Source organism: Pogona vitticeps, chromosome 6 (assembly GCF_051106095.1).
Source record: "Pogona vitticeps strain Pit_001003342236 chromosome 6, PviZW2.1, whole genome shotgun sequence".
Taxonomy (NCBI): domain Eukaryota; kingdom Metazoa; phylum Chordata; class Lepidosauria; order Squamata; family Agamidae; genus Pogona; species Pogona vitticeps.
This window is the reverse complement of record NC_135788.1, coordinates 38,718,052-38,739,510: the sequence shown is the minus strand read 5'-3', so window position 1 is coordinate 38,739,510 and position 21,459 is coordinate 38,718,052.

Genomic DNA, 21,459 nt, shown 5'->3' with positions numbered 1-21,459 from the left:
TGTCAAGAGAATAAGCTGGTCATCACAAACACTCTTTTCCAACAACACAAGAGGCGACTCTATACATGGAAATCACCAGATGGGCAATATCGAAATCAGATTGATTATATTCTCTGCAGCCAAAGATGGAGAAGCTCTATACAGTCAGCAAAAACAAGACCTGGAGCTGACTGCGGTTCTGATCATCAGCTTCTCATAGCAAAATTCAAGCTTAGACTGAAGAGATTAGGAAAAACCACTGGGCCACTCAGGTATAATCTAAACCAAATCCCTTATGAATACACAGTGGAAGTAAAGAACAGATTTAAGGAACTAGATTTGGTGGACAGAGTGCCTGAAGAACTTTGGATAGAGGCTCGTAACATTGTCCAGGAGGCAGCAACGAAAACCATCCCAAAGAAAAGGAAATGCAAGAAAGCAAAGTGGCTGTCCAACGAGGCCTTAGAAATAGCAGAGAGGAGAAGGGAAGCAAAATGCAAGGGAGATAGGGAAAGTTACAGAAACTTGAATGCAGACTTCCAAAGAATAGCAAGGAGAGACAAGAGGGCCTTCTTAAATGAACAATGCAAAGAAATAGAGGAAGATAACAGAAAAGGAAAGACCAGAGATCTGTTCAGGAAAATTGGACATATTAGAGGAACATTTTGCGCAAAGATGAACATGATAAAAGACAAAAATGGGAGGGACCTAACAGAAGCAGAAGACATCAAGAAGAGGTGGCAGGAATACACAGAGGAATTATATCAGAAAGATTTGGATATCCCGGACAACCCAGACAATGTAGTTGCTGACCTTGAGCCAGACATCCTGGAGAGCGAAGTCAAGTGGGCCTTAGAAAGCCTGGCTAACAACAAGGCCAGTGGAGGTGATGGCATTCCAGTTGAACTATTTAAAATCTTGAAAGATGATGCTGTTAAGGTGCTACATTCAATATGCCAGCAAGTTTGGAAAACTCAACAGTGGCCAGAGGATTGGAAAAGATCAGTCTACATCCCAATCCCAAAGAAAGGCAGTGCCAAAGAATGCTCCAACTACCGTACAATTGCACTCATTTCACACGCTAGCAAGGTTATGCTCAAAATCCTACAAGGTAGGCTTCAGCAGTATGTGGACCGAGAACTCGAAGAAGTACAAGCTGGATTCCGAAGAGGCAGAGGAACTCGAGACCAAATTGCTAACTTGCGCTGGATTATGGAGAAAGCCAGAGAGTTCCAGAAAAATATCTACTTCTGCTTCATTGACTATGCGAAAGCCTTTGACTGTGTGGACCACAGCAAACTATGGCAAGTTCTTAAAGAAATGGGAGTGCCTGACCACTTTATCTGTCTCCTGAGAAACCTATATGTGGGAGAGGAAGCAACAGTTAGAACTGGTCATGGAACAACTGAGTGGTTCAAAATTGGGAAAGGAGTACAGCAAGGCTGTATATTGTCCCCCAGCTTATTTAACTTATATGCAGAATACATCATGCGGAAGGCTGGACTGGAAGAAACCCAAGCCGGAATTAAGATTGCCGGAAGAAATATCAACAACCTCCGATATGCAGATGATACCACTCTGATGGCAGAAAGTGAGGAGGAATCAAAGAACCTTGTATTGAGAGTGAAAGAGGAGAGTGCAAAAAACGGTCTGAAACTCAACATCAAAAAAACTAAGATCATGGCCACTGGTCCCATCACCTCCTGGGAAATAGAAGGGGAAGATATGGAGGCAGTGTCAAATTTTATCTTCCTGGGCTCCATGATCACTGCAGATGGAGACAGCAGCCCTGAAATTAAAAGGCGCCTTCTTCTTGGGAGTAAAGCGATGACAAATCTTGACAGCATCTTGAAAAGCAGAGACATCACCTTGCCAACAAAAGTCCGAATAGTCAAAGCTATGGTTTTTCCTGTAGTGTTGTATGGAAGTGAGAGCTGGACCATAAAGAAAGCAGACCGCCGAAGAATTGATGCCTTTGAATTGTGGTGCTGGAGGAGGCTCTTGAGAATTCCCTGGACTGCAAAGAGAACAAACCTATCAATTCTAAAGGAAATCAACCCTGAGTGCTCACTGGAAGGACAGATCCTGAAGCTGAGGCTCCAGTACTTTGGCCATCTCATGAGAAGAAAAGAGTCCTTGGAAAAAACCTTGATGTTAGGAAGGTGTGATGGCAAGAGGAGAAGGGGACGACCAAGGATGAGATGGCTGGACAGTGTCTGCGAAGCAACCAACATGAACCTGACACAACTCCGGGAGGCAGTAGAAGACAGGAGGGCCTGGCGTGCTCTGGTCCATGGGGTCACGAAGAGTCGGACACGACTAAACGACTAAACACACACACTACTTAAACAATCCCTTCTACAAAAATCCAAGAGGATGATGATTTTTAAGGCATTTCCCCCTAGATAATTAAAGTAGTGTTTTTTCAAGGCAGCTGATATCCAAGGTGGATTAGCAGCGGATTAGAACCTTTCGATTTAGCAGTTTTGGAACAGGTAGCCAAGTTAATCTAACCCTTTAAAGCAAAGGAATTCCATATAACAGGACATACAACTTGTCCACTGGGGAGCCAGTAAAATATAGGGGTAGGGCTAGAACCAATAGGTGGAGACTACAGGGAAGCGGGGTTTGGCTAAACTTTAGAAGAAACACGTTAATAGTAGGAGGTGTTTGAGAGTTCCATAGCCAGCCTCAGGAGTGGTCCTCTCCTTCACTGATGCTATTTAAGGTGAAAGGCAGGGACATGGCAGTTGTAATTTCATCTTGTATGGCAGATCCTCCATCGATCTGGGGGCTGGATCATATTATCGCCATATGATATACCACAGAAACAGTATTATTCTGTACTGACTTTTTTCAAAAATGACCAGTAGCACTAATACAATTTGGTTGATTTTTGCAGCCAGACACACCTTTGCTTTCTTCTGAGCATGCTGTCAATAATCAGTTTAACATATCAACATAACATGCAACAAGCATCTGGAAAGGACATGTGCTTAATATAAGCTTGTATCTTTTACATTAAAATGTTTATATTTTTGCCTGCACATATGTTGTGTCACAATCTGTAAAACAGACTATGTGGATTAAAATATCAAATACAATCAATTGCTCATACTGCTGTGTCACAGAATGTATGATCTCTTACATGTACTATGAAAAAACATAAGGTGTTTATAAAAGTATGTTTGTGTGGCGTTCACCCCTTGTGGCCCCTGCCTGACTCCCCAAACACAGAGCAAACGAAGGCAAACCAATACTCCTTTTAACCCGCTGCCACCAGTTGATAACTAAATCAACATTACTTATGGAAGGATGAAGATGAACGTCCAAACTTCACTGTCTTTTAAATAAAACTTGTTTATTGATTACAAATGTTTGATTATTAATCATAGGTAACTTCTACAGGTTTATTGATCATCAATCTCAACCTTCTATTTGTTATACAGTTCTTATTCACTCTTCACTCTAATCACGCCTCAGATCTCCCAAATACCACACTTTATCTCTCCACTCTGACTCACTGACTGACTGACTCCTTACTCTCTAACTCCACCTCTTTATTACATATCTCTCAGCTCCGCCTCTTAGCAACCTTAGCCTGCAACATGAATACGCATGACTACTTAACATAATAAGGGTGAACACTACAGTTTGTATTATTCACCAGTTATATTCTTAGTCTGAGTCTGATCCATTCCTAAAAATGTTAAATTTCTTGTCCAGTTTAGGACTCAACCACATTTATCCACCTAGAGTGGTCGAAAGACCAGATAGGTGGGATATTAAATAAATAAATAAATAAATAAATAAATAAATAAATAAATAAATAAATAAATAAATAAATAAATAAATAAATAAATAAATAAATAAATTTAAATGCTCTGTAATTTAAGACCCCTCATAGTTTCTTAAACTAGAAACCTATATTATTGGGGATCTGGATATGATCAGATCTTGATTTAGATATGGGCTGGATACAGATTTTGGTATACTCTTACTGTATCCTTACAGCTTCTGCTAACTCTCCTTAAGTTATCCTAAAAGAGAATACAGGCATACCTGATGTTAGGCTGGCAGTAATTGGTTCTAGCTCTCATATCTTACACATCTCTTTGAACTAAAAAAAATATACCCGAGTGCATATTTATTGTTAATGTCAATACATAGCTATGATCCTTCACAATCAAATGCTTATTAAAGTTCAAGGAGCATTGCCAGTTTGCTTTAGCATTTAATTCTCAATCTGTAAATATTTAGCACACATGACATGTGATTCTGAAAAACAGCACAAAAAAGCGTAAACTGTAATGGTCCAAGAATCAGTATACCATTAATAGAATCACAATCACAAGCTCTAATTCACAATAAGCCCGATTTCAGCGGTGGCTAAAAGGAACTGAGGTATTACGGGTGGGCAGAGCATGCGCGCCACAGGGCAACGTCCTACTAATCACGTCTTGTAAAGCTCTAGAATATTCTGAGGAGTCCTGTGCAGGCACAGTAAAACCCATTTGTGTGCATTCACAGAGGCCATGAAAAAGAATGAATAACTTCTCAAGAGTTTTCACACAAAAAAGACAAATAGTAATTTCCCACGTCTACTTCAGTTTATTCTGATGCTTTCTCTAAGAGAAACTACATAGTATTTAGAAACCCTGTGTATATTTAAATTTAAATTCAAGAATTTAAATTGACTAGGAAATGAGTATTCTGTGTAAGTTCTTACACAACCCACTATAATTAAATACATTTGCCTTTAATTATTCTCTAAGATATACAGATTTTATTAATGGTAGAGTTGAAGCTTCAAGATCAGCAAGGACATTGAGGACACATGTTCTCTAGTTCATGACTAATTAGAGCACTAAACTTAAATAATTGATTTATATTCTATGTATTGTAAATAAAAATTATAACCATTTGTTGTCTGTATCTGAATTATATAGACAATCTGTAGCTAGATTTGCAGTTTAGAGAATAAAGCATGTGTAGGCTCCAATGTTTTCATAGTAAATGAGTTTCTCTTTTTTGCTCTCATTTCTTCACAAGTTTGGCACACAGTCTAGCATTTATCCATCTTTTGCTGTTAAAAAATTGACATGAGAAAATCTCCACACATCTGTTCTGTAGATTACATTAGAAATGTAATGGGGGGAAGAGGAAAGGAAAGCTGACAGTTCCTGTCATCAGAAAGGCCATAATTTTCAAGGAGAATCCTGTCTAAGTGGGGTGTGGGGAAAAAAGCAGACTGCATGGAGAGGTACAAAAATGAAAAAGAGTGTGATAGCAATAGTTTGGAAGCTACTGTTATGACTAGAACCTACCGACAGTCCTAAAAATCATGGGAGTCACCGCTAAGGCCATGCAGACTTACAACAGAAGAGAACAGAACTTCAATACGTAGCAGAGATTCCAGTTCATAGATTTGAGCAAACTGGCTAATTCACGGGGCAATGGAACACTGTCTCCTCTCAGGCTTAGCTTAAACCCATGCAGCCCACTTGTACTGGCCTCACTGGAGGTGGACTGTCAGGGCTCAACCTGTGTCCCTTTCTGTTAAGGCCCCAGCCTTACATTTTGTGTGAAGAAGGAGAAGAGCAAAGTAACAGCTAACAGGAACAAATCTAATCTGGGGCAAGATGTAGTTTTCTGTGTCTGTGTTAGTGAATGTCTGCCTCTATGTGTATGTTTGTATAAATGCCTGCCTTCCTCTCTGCCTGCCTTCATGTGGTTGGGTACAAGTGAATATTTGTGTCTATATTGTGTGCATCCACTTTTGCTCCCGGCTCTGCCTGTCACTCAACTTTGCTTCGCCAACTAGACTTCCTCCATTTGCCTCACCAACTATAATGGGCACTAACCACTGTGGTCTAAGACTTTCATCTGGAGACTGTTTTAGTACATTATTCATGAAGAATTACCAGGTTTTGCTGTTAAATCCTAGATATATTGCAGTCAAGGCCCTGCAGGCCATCTTTTGGGGCTGTGGGATCAGGTTAGAAAAAGTAGGGATAGCTTTTTCTTTTTCCATACTACCAAGAATATATCTAGAAAGTCATAAGCTTATTTATCTTAAAGGTTGTTTGCAACATGTTGCAGATAGCATTTCCCCATCCCCTTTTTTTTCTTTTCTTTTTTTGTGATTGGTCATCAGAATAGTAGTTCAATATTGGACAGCCATGCTGTTCCTCATCTCTGGATCAGAGGGTGAACCAACCTTAAATGTTTTGCATTTCAAAAACTGTATTAAATAACACAAAGGGCAACAAGGTGTTACAGCTTGTTAAGAAGCCAGTGCAACTTCTTATCCTTTAAAGTCAACATGTTAATGAATCTGAATTCCCATGCACATCCTCAGTTATTGCTGCATAAAAGGCTGAGAGGTCACAGGGGATTAAGGAGATCAGCAACAGTCACAATCTCCTATAAATTATTCAAGTTCTAGAAAAATTCTCACTCCTGCCAATATAACACTTTTAGCCCATTGCATTTGGTGCACAGCATGCAATCTATTGTTTTGTGAGTTATTCCTTATCAGCCATGACCTATCGGCACCAGTTCTTGGGATCAGCTAAATGTGTTAATTGTAAACGGAAAAGAAGTCTAGAAAGAAAAATGTGAGTCTCCATCAGATATAACCTTCAGACTTGGGTGGTATCTTCCTTCTAAGGGCTCTAATTTAGCATGATTAGACAATTATCGCCTGGTATTCAGGCAACCCCTGATTTCAGAATTAAATCTGAAATAGATCTGGGATGCACTGAAAGATGAAGTGTATGTGGTGGTATCAAAATTGCATTTTAAAAATTGTTGAAATAATATGAGCACAAACTTTCACTATTAACAACAATTAAAGTATAATGCTCATCATTTTGCACAGTATTCCACTATTTATGCATAATGAAAAAAATGTAGATCTGAGTATCTAGCAAGGTATCTAGTTCCCTACATTTTGTATTTATTTTAAAATATTGTGACACTGACCTAAACAGAAATGATTATTCTAGGTTTAACCTCTCAGTTTTTTCTCTCCAAAGTTGGTACTTCTGTTATGTAGAAAAGCTCCTTCCTGCTTTTGGCTACTGACAATACTTTGCCCTCTGTCACCCTCTTTTCCTGTAAAAATGAATTTGGAAAGGGACTCTAAGCTTCTACACATTGATCTTATTTATATCTGGAGATCACATAATGTGTCAGTATTAGGATGCTTCTACCTCTCAATGTCTCCCTGCCGAGGCCTTTTGAATTTCTCTTTGAATATTTTAAAAGAAGCTTTAAATCCTTTAAACATAGTAGGATCACTTAAGCATTATTACATTTTGAACAGTCAACAGAATCAGTTCATCAGCAACCACTGAAATGCAGAGTAGTAATTCTCTCCAGTTTGCAGAGAACAATCAGGGCTAAAGAGAGGCCTTTCTTTTGTTGCAACAGAATAAGAGGAAGCAAGGGGCGGGGGTCCTTCCACCCCTACCAGTTATTGGGCTTTTGGCTTCTAGAGATCTCTATTTCTGAAGTTCTTACTGGATTAGAGAGGGGAACAATGCATGGAACACTTTTATTTATATTAAATTTATGTAAAACCAAACACACTAGTTGGACACAGTCAATTTGATTCCAGAAGACATAGATTTTTATTTTATTTATTTATTTGTTCGATTTATATCCCGCCCATCTGGTATATTCTACCACTCTGGGCGGCTTACAGAATATCAAAAACAATTTAAAAAACATAAAAACATTAGCATACAACAATAACAAATAGTGCAGGAATAAACAAATAATAAATAGCAAAGCAAAGAAATCAGTAGTTGACAGGAGGGAAGGCCTGGATGTACATCCATGTTTTCAGTTGGCATTTGAAAGTACCCAGCGTTGGGGCCTCGCGAATTTCTGGAGGAAGGCTGTTCCAAAGGTGAGGAGCCACCGCCGAGAAGGCCTAGCTTCGTGTCGTTTCCCTCTGGGCCTCCCTCGGCGTCAGGCTCCTCAGCCTCACCTCCTGACTCATGCGGGTGATTCGAGTAGATCTTGTTCTGAGGGGACAAAGCGGAGACTAAGGGCAGAGAAGCTGAGGTGACTCAAATCAGCAAAAACTGGGAAGAGTTAAAGCTGATATTTCTGGTTATTTGGTGCCTGAGGCAGGGAGAGAAACTTTGTCTCTTGCTAAAGGCTGGGAGCCAGAGGCCTAAACACAGTATCTTATAGAGAGGTGAAAGAGAATACAGTGGTGCCCCGCATAGCGACGTTAATCCGTTCCGGATTAACCATCGCTATGAGAAAACATCGCTATACGGATAGGAAAATGCCATTGGAATGCATTAAACATCGTTTAATGCGTTCCAATGGCTTCTACACTCACCGTAAAGCGATGTTTCCTCATAATGGCAGCCATTTTTGCGCCCTCGGTAAGCGAGGGCAGGGTGCCAAAAAGGCTGCGGCCGCCGATCAGCTGGCTGCTGGCCGAAAATGGGGCCGGCGCTAGGGCAGGAGGGCGGGGGAAGGCTCCCACGCCCTCCTCCCCAGCTCACCCCTGCTTCTTCAGCCAGCTGACCGGCTGGCGATCGGCCAGGAGGGGAAAAGAAGCCTCCTTTCCCCTCCTGCCGAGCGCGCAGGGGCGTCTGTGCCGGCGATCGGCCAGGAGGGGAAAGGAAGGCTCCTTTCCCCTCCTGCCGAGCGCGCAGGGGCATCTGTGCCGGCGATCGGCCAGGAGGGGAAAAGAAGCCTCCTTTCCCCTCCTGCCGAGCATGCAGGGGCGTCTGTGCCGGCGATCGGCCAGGAGGGGAAAAGAAGCCTCCTTTCCCCTCCTGCTGAGTGTGCAGGGGCTTCTCTGGCCGGCGATCGACCAGGAGGAGAAAGGAAGGCTCCTTTCCCCTCCTGCCGAGCGCGCAGGGGCGTCTGTGCCGGTGATCGGCCAGGAGGGGAAAGGAAGGCTCCTTTCCCCTCCTGCCGAGCGCGCAGGGGCGTCTGTGCCGGCGATCGACCAGGAGGAGAAAGGAAGGCTCCTTTCCCCTCCTGCCGAGCGCGCAGGGGCGTCTGTGCCGGTGATCGGCCAGGAGGAGAAAGGAAGGCTCCTTTCCCCTCCTGCCGAACGCCCGCCGACTTTTTCCCCCAGCTGACTGGCGGGAGATTCGGAAGAAGCAAAGCGATTTTTCCCCATAGGAAACAACGTTATGCGATCGCAAAAGTGATCGCAAAATCTTCTTCGTTAAGTGAATTCCTCGTTAAACGGGGCACCCGTTAAGTGAGGCACCACTGTAAATAGTTAATTCCATCAGCCAAGCTGATTCAATTGCAATTTGGTTCTTCCTCTCCCCAAACTGACTCTTCAATACCCAATCACTTTCTTTGAACAGTCTACCTACACAATAATGGTTGTATGGAGTGGAAGAGTGGTGAGATACAAGGGAAATCTGCCTCAAAAGCAGGGATTGGGAACCTCTGACCTTACAGATACTGTACTCTACATTTCGTACGAGCCCCACCCAGTATAATTGGAGATAAGTGAATGTGGGATGTATGGTCCAAAATATCTGAATGGCCAAAGGTTTCCTGTCCCTTCTGTAGAACTAGGTGTCCTTTTTATATCTTCCAAGTGCATGGGGAGAGGGGCACAGAACCAACACAACATGGGAGCCTGGGGACTACATCAATTGTGGGACCACATAATAGTGATGACTATATGGAGAAGATGCAAATACACCAAGAAATTTGATTAACTTGAATTCCTTTTCCTTTCCTATCTCTTTTTCCTTGTGCATTGTGTATTTTAGATAAAAAAACAAGAGAGGTGCTAAATCATTCTTTACAATCTACGCATAGCATCTACAATTCCTGCCAACCTAGCAGTTTGAAAGAATGTAAATGCGAGTAGATAAATAGGTACCACCTCGGTGGGAAGGTAATGGCATTTCGTGTCTAGTCACACTGGCCACGTGACCATGGAAACTGTCTACGGATAAACACTGGCTGTACGGCTTGGAAATGGGGATGAGCACCAGCCTCTAGAGTCGGACACAACTGGACATTTGTCAAGGGGAACCTTTACCTATAGCATCTATAAACACATGTGTTTTGGGCATCCTTCAGTCTCGAGAGACTATGGTAACGTGCTCTGTGTTTTAATAATTTATAATTTAAGCACTAACAACACAGTGGTTCTATTTGTTAAGACACAAATCTGGCTAGAGCAAGATAATACATTATGTAGCAACTTCTGAAAAACCATGTTGTCCTATACTTTCCAACAGAGAGGCTAATTTTAGAACTATTTTAGGTAAAACATATGTTTTGTAAGAAAATTTAGATTTTTGTCTGAATCTCTAGATTGAAGAACTAATATATATTGTTTCATATACTGTACATAGACATACAGTATAATATTTGAACAAGTATTGAATAAGTAATTCTGTAACACATATTGATATATATGCACAAGCACATACATACATACACACATTAATGCATGCTTACATGCTATACCATTCACATATAAGAATAAAATAAAGTAGCTGAGAAGCACAGCTAACTGCATGACAGCTTCTTCTCAAGGGAAAATGGATGAGTCATTGTCCAAATAGTAACTATGACAGCCTGAATGGGTCCACAGTAATGGTTACTAACAGTTACTAAGGAAAAAATGGTAGGAAATAAGGCCAAGCTCCTACTGTTCAGTACAGTATAGCACAGTAGTACAGTACAGTATGTTTCTGGTTCTGTCACCTTTATAACCAGTTAAAAGTATATAAAGTAATATGGCTGAGAAATCCTCTGCTCTTGCAAAGCTGCTGCAAGTCATGATTGACAAATTAGGGTTAACCAGCCATCAAAGAATAAGATTAGTAAGAATGAGTTATAGGATTTATGTTTTCTTTAACCCCAAACATATAGAAATTTTAAACATGCAGGAAGGGAAACCAGCCAGCTAACCTGTCTTGTACAAGTGAAAGTCAGTACAGTACTGTATATGGGATCAATACAGGATTTTTGTTTCAGTTACAAGATGATAGCTAAATGTCTGAACAGCTACATGGTGAGTGGTTTAACCAGTAGGAGTAGGGCACCTTTGAACATGGTGGGTTTTGTTTCTGAACAAACATGTGTAAGCGTGGTTTTAAAGTTCTGGCATACAATCCATGCTTTTGCTTTTCACCACACAGTTTGGAAGATCAGATTACAAGCACATCATCAACACCCTAAAAACATTATCAATCAATAAAAATGAGGAGTAGATGGAACGTTACAAATATAGTAACAGAAGGAGGTTTTCTGTTACAAATAACAAAGGCATTAATCTTCCTCTGTCTTCCTTCTTTAGGTCCCTCGCCTTCCAAGATAACAAGGGTAACAACCTAAGACTGGACTTTTCATTGATGATATCCTTTCTCAGAAAAGCTTGCTAGATAACGGCTTTGGTGGAATGTCAGTTCTCCTGAATTTTTAAATACCGTATTTTTTGCACCATAAGACGCACTTTCCCCCCTCCAAAATGTGGGTGGGGAAGTCAGTGCGTCTAATGGTGTGAATGCAGCAATTTCGTCGCTGCTGGCCCCGTGGGGGGGGAGCGTCGCAAGGGTCCGGGTGAGCCTTCCAGGACCCTTGCGAGGCTCCCCCACGCCCCCACGGGGCCAGCACCGGCGAAATCGCCAGCTTCCAGGTGGGGGGAACGTCGCAAGGGTCCTGGGAGCTCACTCAGATCCTTGCGACGCTCCTCCCACCCACGCACTGGCCAGCACTGGCAAAATCACCAGGTTCTGGGAGTGTTTTGAGGCTTCCCAAGCCTCAAAACACTCCCAGAACCTGGCGATTTTACCCCCCCCTGGTCCCATGGGGGGGTGGGTGGAGAGTGGCAAGGGTGCAAGGGAGCCTCCCAGGACCCTTGCCACCCTCCCCCCACCCCCCCACGGGGCCAGCCCTGGTGAAATCGCCAGGTTCTGGGAGTGTTTGGAAGCTTGATAAGCCTCCAAACACACTCAGAAGCTGGCGATTTTAAACACACACCCCGCTCCGTGGGGGTGGGTGGGTGGAGGGTGGCAAGGGTCCAAGGGACCCTCCCTTGGACCCATGTCACCCTCCCCCCACTCACCCCCACGGGGCCAGGGGGGGTAAAATCGCCAGCTTCTGGGAGTGTTTGGAGGCTTGGGGAGCCTCCAAACACTCCCAGAACCTGGCGATTTTACCCCCCCTGGTCCCATGGGGGGGTGGGTGGAGGGTGGCAAGGGTCCAAGGGAGCCTCCCAGGACCCTTGCCACCCTCCCCCCCACCCCCCACGGGGCCAGCCCTGGCGAAATCGCCAGGTTCTGGGAGTGTTTGGAAGCTTGATAAGCCTCCAAACACACTCAGAAGCTGGCGATTTTAAACACACCCCCCGCTCCGTGGGGGGTGGGTGGACGGTGGCAAGGGTCCAAGGGACCCTCCCTTGGACCCATGCCACCCTCCCCCCACCCACCCCCACGTGGCTAGGGGGGGTAAAATCGCCAGCTTCTGGGAGTGTTTGGAGGCTTGGGGAGCCTCCAAACACTCCCAGAAGCTGGCGATTTTACCCCCCCGTCCCATGGGGGGGTGGAGGGTGGCAAGGGTCCAAGAGAGCCTCCCAGGACCCTTGCCAGGCTCCCACCCACCCACCCCCATGGGGCCAGGGAGGTTAAAATCGCCAGCTTCTGGGAGTGTTTGGAGGCTTGGGGAGCCTCCAAACACTCCCAGAACCTGGCAATTTTACCCCCCCGGGTCCCATGGGGGGTGGGTGGAGGGTGGCAAGGGTCCAAGGGACCCTCCCTTGGACCCATGCCACCCTCCCCCCAACCACCCCACGTGGCCAGGGGGGGTAAAATCGGGAGCTGGCGATTTTACCCCCCCTGGTCCCATGGGGGGGTGGGAGGCTCCCTTGGACCCTTGCCAGGCTCCCACCCACCCACCCCCACGGGGACAGCGGGGGCAAAATCGGGAGCTTCCAGGACCTTTTCTGAGCCTGGAAAGGCTCAGAAAAGATCCTGGAAGCTGCCTATTTTGCCCCCTCTGTCGCCCGGGGGAGGCAGGGTGAGTCTCCAAAGGGTCCTAGGGTGTGTTCTAGGACTCTTTGGAGACTGACCCTGCCTCCCCTGGGGGCCAGAGGGGATGAAATCACCACCTTTGGGGGCTCTTCTGAGGCTTGGGAAACTTCAGAAGAGCCCCAGAAGGTGGCGATTTCACCCCCTCTCGCCCCCGAGGGAGGCAGGGGGAGGCTCCAAAGGGTCCTGGAACACACCCTAAGACACTAGGGTGTGTTCCATAAGATGGACCTCTCCATAAGGCTCACCAAATTTTAGGAGAAGAAAGCAGATAATTTTTTCCTGTTTTCTTCTCCTAAAAATTTGGTGCGTCTTATGGAAAGGTGCGTCTTATGGAGCGAAAAATACGGGTAGTTTATGAATTGCTCGATTACATTCATTGTTGCTTCTAATTACTGTGAGCTACCTCAAAATTCTTTTGAGACAGAACAGCAGCATAAAAATATTCTAAATATATAAACATTGCCTTCTTCACATAAATTAGACACTGCAGGTAATATGTTGTATTTCTGAATTCTTCCCATTAAGATCTGTAGTCTTTAGTTTATCAGATGCATCACCCATCTTTAGCCCATTTAAGGACTATCTACTGTACTTCATTTTTATCTACATGTATATTTGGCAGTGCTGCTGCTGTCACAATCCACTTTAGATGAGATTTTGATTCAACAGTGGACCTCACTCCCCATCCATCATCTGAATGACATGATACAATCTCAATCTTCAGATGCAGCTATAATAGTGAACACTAGCATGGAATCTCTCCATGTGGTTGGAGAGACATTCCAATGAGAAACATATTGTCTTATATATAAAGTGATGGACTAAATAGTCCTAAGCACAAATGTGGGAAGTGCAAGTAAGTGCACATGAATGTAGGGAACAGCTTTAGAATGTTGTTGTTGTTTAGTCGTGTCTGACTCTTCCTGACCCCATGGACCGAGCACGCCAGGCCCTCCTGTCTTCCACTGCCTCCCGGAGTTGGGTCAAATTCATGTTGGCAGCTTCGATTACACTGTCCAAGCATCTCATCCTCTGTCGTCCCCTTCTCCTCTTGCCCTCACACTTTCCCAACATCAGGGTCTTTTCCAGGGAGTCTTCTTTTCTCATGAGATGACCAAAGTACTGGAGCCTCAGCTTCAGGATCTGTCCTTCCAGTGAGCACTCAGGGTTGATTTCTTTTAGAATGGATAGGTTTGTTCTCCTTGCAGTCCAGGGGACTCTCAAGAGCCTCCTCCAGAACCACAATTCAAAAGCATCAGTTCTTCAGCGGTCAGCTTTCTTTATGGTCCAGCTCTTGTTTCCACGCATCACTACAGGAAAAACCATAGCTTTGACTATGCGGACTTTTGTCGGCAAGGTGATGTTTCTACTTTAGAATACTTGTTGATAAACTTTTGTCCAACCTGTCTGCAAAGAAATTAAACAAAGGAATGCCAGGTTAACTGTGAATGGCTTGGGGGAGGGGAGAGTGAAATAATGACAGTCTGTATCACTCAAAATATACAACAAAGGGGGGGGGAGGAAAACATGTAGTCCTTGTCCACAATTAAAGGCAAGGGTTGGTAGTACATTTATTAGGCCACTAAAATCTCATCCACAGAGGTTAGCTTTCAACTACAAACAAGTCTTTGTCTCATGTGAACCATGTGTTTTGATACAAGGCAAGGGTGTGGGTAAGGTATTTAGTAACTAGCAGCTCATTGTCTAACACGTTTGAGATAAAATTTTAAACCTTCCAATTTTGAACAGATTCTGCAGACTCAATGTTGGAATTTGCTTTAAACAAGGAACCCAGTCAGCACATCCAGCCATGACTTTTTAAAGTTGTACATTTTATGCACACCACTACCACATTTGCAATTCCTAGCCAAACAAAGACTCATGTGGAGTGAAAAACTAGTCTCTGTGTGAGAGAGTGGTATAATAAAGGTATCACTCTTGTTTTCATAATACAGTATATGAGTCTTCCTATAACTTCTCATTGTGCAACTTTTTATAATTCATATTTCAACAACCCTGATATCACACACCATCTTGTGGTGAAAAAAGGTATTCCAGAATTTTTATAAAACTGAAAACTGTTGAGTTAGTCAGCTTTCACATGGGATTAAGCCAGGTGTGAGAAAACTTTGGCCCTCCACATGTTTTATATTTTATGCTTGCTGGCTAGAACTCTAAAATCCTAGCCAGCATGCTTAATGTCAAAGGACTGTAAGACTTGCCTAAAAGCATCAAGAAGACAAAAAGTTCCACATCATTGAATTAAATCCTAGCATATTCCTCTAGTTTTCTTCTGGGAAAAATAGCAAACACACAAATACACACTGTAGTTCTTTCCTCACGTCAATGAGAATAACCTATTCCACAGAAAAGAATGTTGTGACTAACATTGTTCAGTAAAAACCAATACCCAAATATGTGGCACATTTTCCTTACTGGACCTCCTAGGAAGATTACTGAAAAATATCTACATTGCCTCTTTCAAACTGATTAAAGAATTTTCCTATAAAATGTCAGTGATAGAACAACTGAAAATACATAATGTTGCAAAATTAAGAATTTGGAAATGCAGATTTATTAAAAGTTTGATATAGAAAAAGTCAATTCCACAATGAACTGTGGACATTGAAAAAAACTAATATATCTTAATCAATTAAGGTATGAAATTAAATGTGAAATTTTCTATGGGAAATATATTTTTTAATGAAAGTGAGTGACTTATATTTGTATTTTTACATTACCATTTCTTTAGAATCAAATTCAGTTGAGTTAGGGTAGTGTTCTTTCTTATGTTAGGGAAGCTTCAGTGTGCAAACTAAGGGAAACATGCTTCACATTTTGTTCAGAAACACCACTGTTCAAGTAGTTAATTACTACATGTTGTCATAATTACTTGCCATCACAGCCATCCAGCATATGCTGTTTGCTCTGACATGAGATATAGCAGAACATAAGCCTGCATATAGACTCTTGTCATTAGTTGAAATTAAAGCTAGTGTGGTCTATGGGTTCATGTTAGACTCAAAAACTTGGGAGAACTAGATTCTAATGCCTACTGAGCCATAAACTACTTTACAAGAATGTTTTAGTTTAAAGTAGCAAAAAGTAGAACTACCAGCACTGCATTGAGCTCACTGAAAGCTTATTTTATTTGATGTATTCGCGAAGGCTTTCATGGCCGGGATCTAATAGTTGCTGGGGGTTTTTCAGGCTCTTTGGCCGTGTTCTGAAGGTTGTTCTTCCTAATGTTTCGCCAGTCTCTGTGGCTGGCATCTTCAGAGGACAGCACTCTGTCCTCTGAACCCACAACAACCTTACTTTATTTATTTATTTAAAGTCTTTTTTTATCCTGCCTGGAGAGTTCTGAAATGGCCAGCAAAGAGTCCAGATCTGAATCCCATAGAACACCTGTGGAGAAATCTCCAAACAGCAGTTGGGAGAAGGCATCCTTCAAATCTGAAGGCCCTGAAGCAGTTTGCAAAAGAAGAGTGGTCCAAAATTCCAGGAGAGAGGTGTAAGAAACTCATTCATGGTTACAGGAAACAATTGATTTCAGTTATTTTTTCCAAAGAGGGTGCGACCAAATATTAATTTAAGGGTGCCAATAATTTTGGCCAGTGCATTTTTGGATTTCTGTGTGGGACTGTATCAGATTTGACTTTTCTTCTCTCTTTTGTGTGTGTGTGTTGTTCCATCGCAAACCAAAGAAATGAACATGTGAGTACCAAAACATTTGCATCTGCAGCAATTTTCTGAGAGAAGGGTTGCATTTTCTGACAGAATTGCAAGGGTGCCAATATTTTTGGCTATGACTATATGTACCTGTGAAGATAGTGGAACCAAGAGAAAGAACTCTCCTGATGATCTTAACACCATAAAGGGAGACACAGTCCTTGAGATAGCTTGGACCTAAGCCATTTAGGGCTTTATAAGTTGAGGTTGAAATGTAAATAATACACAGAAGTAAATAAACATTCATTCAAATTCCAGTTATACAACCAATGTATATGTGAAACCTTTCATTTGATTTAGGAGTAAATCTTTGAAGCATAAAAGAAATAGAATCATTAATGAAATATTCCACTTTCATTTTGGTAGATTTCAATGTATTAACGTAATATAAATTTAAACTCAATTTAAAATTACAGTAGCTTTAGTTTTTTAAAAGTCCCTTTACAGTCCTGGTGTAATGGAATTAGATTTGTTTTTGCATATTAAGAATTAACTTATTTTTCCCCACTAATTTTCCTAAATCTGAACTGGGGGAAAATACCACAATTGACAAGCTGGTCTGGATAATATCTAAGAAAAAATATGAAGTTAATGTCCATCATTTGAGATCAAGGGTTAAGATCAAGGGTTACTTGAAGACCTATAATGTAGACCTATAAAAATAAACATTGCAGGTCAAATGTTATCAGAAGAATGCAGGGTTGTAAACTGTTATTCTATTGATGAAGTTTAAAGGTGTATTTAGAATGTTATTTATCAGTTAATGGTCAATAGGTCATGGATCTAACAACCTTGCTTAGCTCCATATTTTAATCAGTTTTTTAACAGAAAAGTAAGCTTCACTGTGTGCTTAACAGGTGTTCATAATTTAAATTGATTGTGCAGTTTTGATACATATTTTTATATTAAGTTCAGACTTCCCTTTTAGAGCAGTTAATTTAATAAGGATTATGCTAATGAAATAAATGCTGCAGATTCATGTCTTATACAAGTCAAGGTATGTGAGGGGATGCATCAAGAGAACTTAGGTTATTCTTCTCTTGAGAAGGGTTGTAGGCTTTGTGGCAGAATACATGCCTTGCACGCAGAATTTTCCAGGTTCAGTAAGTACCTATCTCTGGGAAGGGCTGGATATGATTCCCGTGTGAAAACTGAAGAGCTTTTTCAGTCACGTGAGATTGAACTATATGGACAACAATCTAATTCATTATAATGTCATATTTTTGTTTAAATGTTTAAGCTGCATTTGTAAAAAATGTGACACTATTATTATCCCCCCACCCCCATCTACACAGATATATCTTCCTACATTCAGGAGCAACAAGGGAAAAAACATTGCAATATGAGCTGCTGGGGCCACTGATTCAGTCTGTACAAGATCCAACAAGATTCTGGGGCTATATGCAGTATCTGTGAAAAATGCACATTTAAAAAAAGATTTTTTTTTTCCTGCCCACTCAAAAGATTGCAGCAGCAGAAGGATTCAGAAGCTGGGAGAAAAATTCAGGGGTTTGATGAGACAGTACCTGAGAACACAAGGAATTCAGGGCACTGGCAGGGGGGGAAAGCTTGCATGTTCATAATATTATCAAACTTCATGTATTTATTTCATAAATAGGATTTAAAGGATTATCTTTTAAAAAGATTATTGGAGACTTATTAACCCAGATCTTTGGGACTTAGGAAAAATAGTAACATTTTGCAATAGTATTCTTACTGCTATTATTATTCTGACTATAAATTTATAATCTAAACGATAATCTCTAGAAATTGTATACTCTGTTGCTGAATGTCTAAACCCCTCCTTAAAAACTATTTTAGAAGATTATATACAAGCAACCTTCTCCCTCTTTCCTCACATATTTTTCTCTATTCTAAAATTTATTTCCCTCACTGCAGTTATCTTTCATTTTCTGATCAACTCCTGCATTTTACAGATATTTAATTTGTTATATTTACAATGTGAATTCCCAAAACTGGCCAGGCATTTTTGTTCAAATCCATTTTCAAATGTGCAGGTTGAGCTGTAAAATTATACGAGACAGCCAACACAGGCAATAACTATATCCTTTCCTAAACAAAAATTACAAAAGCCCAGTGCTAATTAGAATAACTGGCATCTATTTTCAGAAGACTGCAGACAATAGTTCCCTCTCTCACCACAGGTGCTGAGAAGCTTGCAATGTTAAGATGCTTATCAATCATCAGTTACTGCTTTCTGATAACCATTGTGCTTATTTTGCATACATTTAAGGGTTAACTGCATTTGTAACTGTTCTTTTTGCATGTCATTCCCCACTTTTGTACAATATACCCACATTACAATGCTCTCTCAATATAACCCCAGGTTTTTTACAATACAAACCCATCAATGTGTATATTTGCCAAATGAGAATGACAGTGGCTGGCATGCATATGGTGAGAGTGGACTTTAGCTCATGTCCCTTTCTTAGTTTAGGTGCTACAGTGTTGTTTTTCCCTCAGGAGGCTCTCATAACTACTCTTTTCAAAACTGAAGTTTCATTCACCACTTAACCCTGAGGACAACATTGCTATCCAATATAGCATGTTCTAAATTATAATTTTACATCTGCCTAAACTTGTGAAAAGTGTAGAGAAGCAATAGTATAATAAAGCCTATAAAGGAATATTGCAGCTTGCAACCATTAGTTTCTAACATAGATCTACATTAAAAATATATTATACAAATTTTAAGAGACAAAAAAACATGTCAAAAATAAAAGCATTGATAAAATTTTATGGTGCTTTTGATGGCATGCCGCTTCTGTGGGATTTGACACTGGACAAGCTTGATGCTTGCAAATCAGAAAGCAAACTGCAAACATTATTTATTGGTTCGCTTACATTTATAGAAATTGGACCAATAAACAACATGTATGGTTTCTGCTTACGTATTCAAAATCTTGTTTCAGGTCCTCACTTGAAACATTGTAATCTAAATTATTTTACAAAATCTCTGTCCTTAGATGGGCTGATTATGTTAGTACCATTTATGCTTGTTTGTAAAGCTCAAGAGTGTAAATGGTATAAATTGAATAACTAGATTTGCATCTTCAAACAACACAGTCTTAATTTCAACTCAGAAGTTTCAGTGGTGGCTAGGAGTGCATTTGCACAGTCAAAACTAGGAATGGATGTCAGCTGAGCCTGCATCCATTCCTGGAGAGTCTCATCTGGCCATGGTAACACATGCCATGGTTACATCCTGGCTGGATTACTGTAACATGCTCTATGTGGGGCTGCCTTTGGAAAGTGTCACAAAACTTCGATAGGTCCAAAATGCTGCAGCCAGATTGTTAACTGGGGCTGGTTACAAGGTTCGCATAACCCCCATTACAGCAGCTCACTGCCGATCCAGGTCCACACACAATTTGAAGTGCTGGTTTAAATCTACAGAGCTCTAAATGGTTTGGATCCAAGCTGTCTCAAGGACCATGTCTCCCTTTGTGAGTCTGCTCTGGTGTTAAGATCATCAGAGGCCTTTCTCTCAGTCCCACTACCTTCACAGGTGCATTTGGTGGAGACATGGGGAGGACCTTCTCTGTTACTGCCCCCAGACTCTGAAATTCCCTCCCACAGAAAGCCAGGCTGGTCCCATCTTTGCTGTCCTTCTGCAAGCAGATGAACACCTTCAGATAGACTTTTCCTTAACAACTGGCTTTCTAAGAGGTGTTTTTTCTTCTTCTTTTTAATGGAGAGTTGTGCCTTATCGCTTTGAATGTGTTTTTTGGTGTTGATTTTGTTTACCATTTTTATTGTGGTATTTCTTTGATCTTTTAAAATATTTGTATACATACTGTTTTTAGCTTTAAATGTTGTATTTTCATTATGTAAGTTGCCTTGGGTCCTTTTTAAGGAGAAAGGTGGGGTAAAATATTTAAGATAAACACATAAATATTTCTAGTTGAGTTTAGAAAAACAGTTGATATAGATGTGTGGACATTCTTCAAGCAGGTCATGATAATGAATATCACATAGTTTCTTGAATGCAATGTTATGTAAGTTATAGTTATTCCAAATGTATGATAATGCACACAGGTCATAATAATTATAATAATTATAATAATATAGTTAAGCCTTTGTAATAATAGGGGGCAGGATTCAGACTCAGACTATAATCCTATACCCATGTAGAGAAAAAAAAACCAATGGATGTAATGTGGACAAGTTTAGAATTTATGCTGTTTAATACAGTGAAATAAAGTTACAGTACTCATGACTAATCCAAGTCCTGTTGACTTCAGTGAGGTTTCAGCTCCAGTTCCTTATGTTGCAAAGGAGAAAACATAAATGAGTTTTTCATAGCAGGTGCCAAAAATAGATGTGTTATTCAATATGTAAATGCGTCTACCTACAGCTAAGAAGTTTTTTTCTTTGTCAAACTGGCAAGGAAAACTGAAGCTTACTCCTACACAATCCTAACTAGCCATGATAGCTGAAGGCTGGTTGATCTGACATGAACCTCTGAGTCTGAACCTCTCCCAGCCTAGGTACAAAGGAAATTAGTTGGAACTGTGCTAACCCTGTCCTAACATTCTGCTGGTGAAATAGCTGGGCTGACAAGTAGAGATGGGGGTATCTGTATTCGAATACGAATATCCCCCCCAAAGGTGGAAATAACGAGGGTCTGGCCCCATGGGGCTGAACTGTCCACTCATCATTCCGCCATGGACGCACG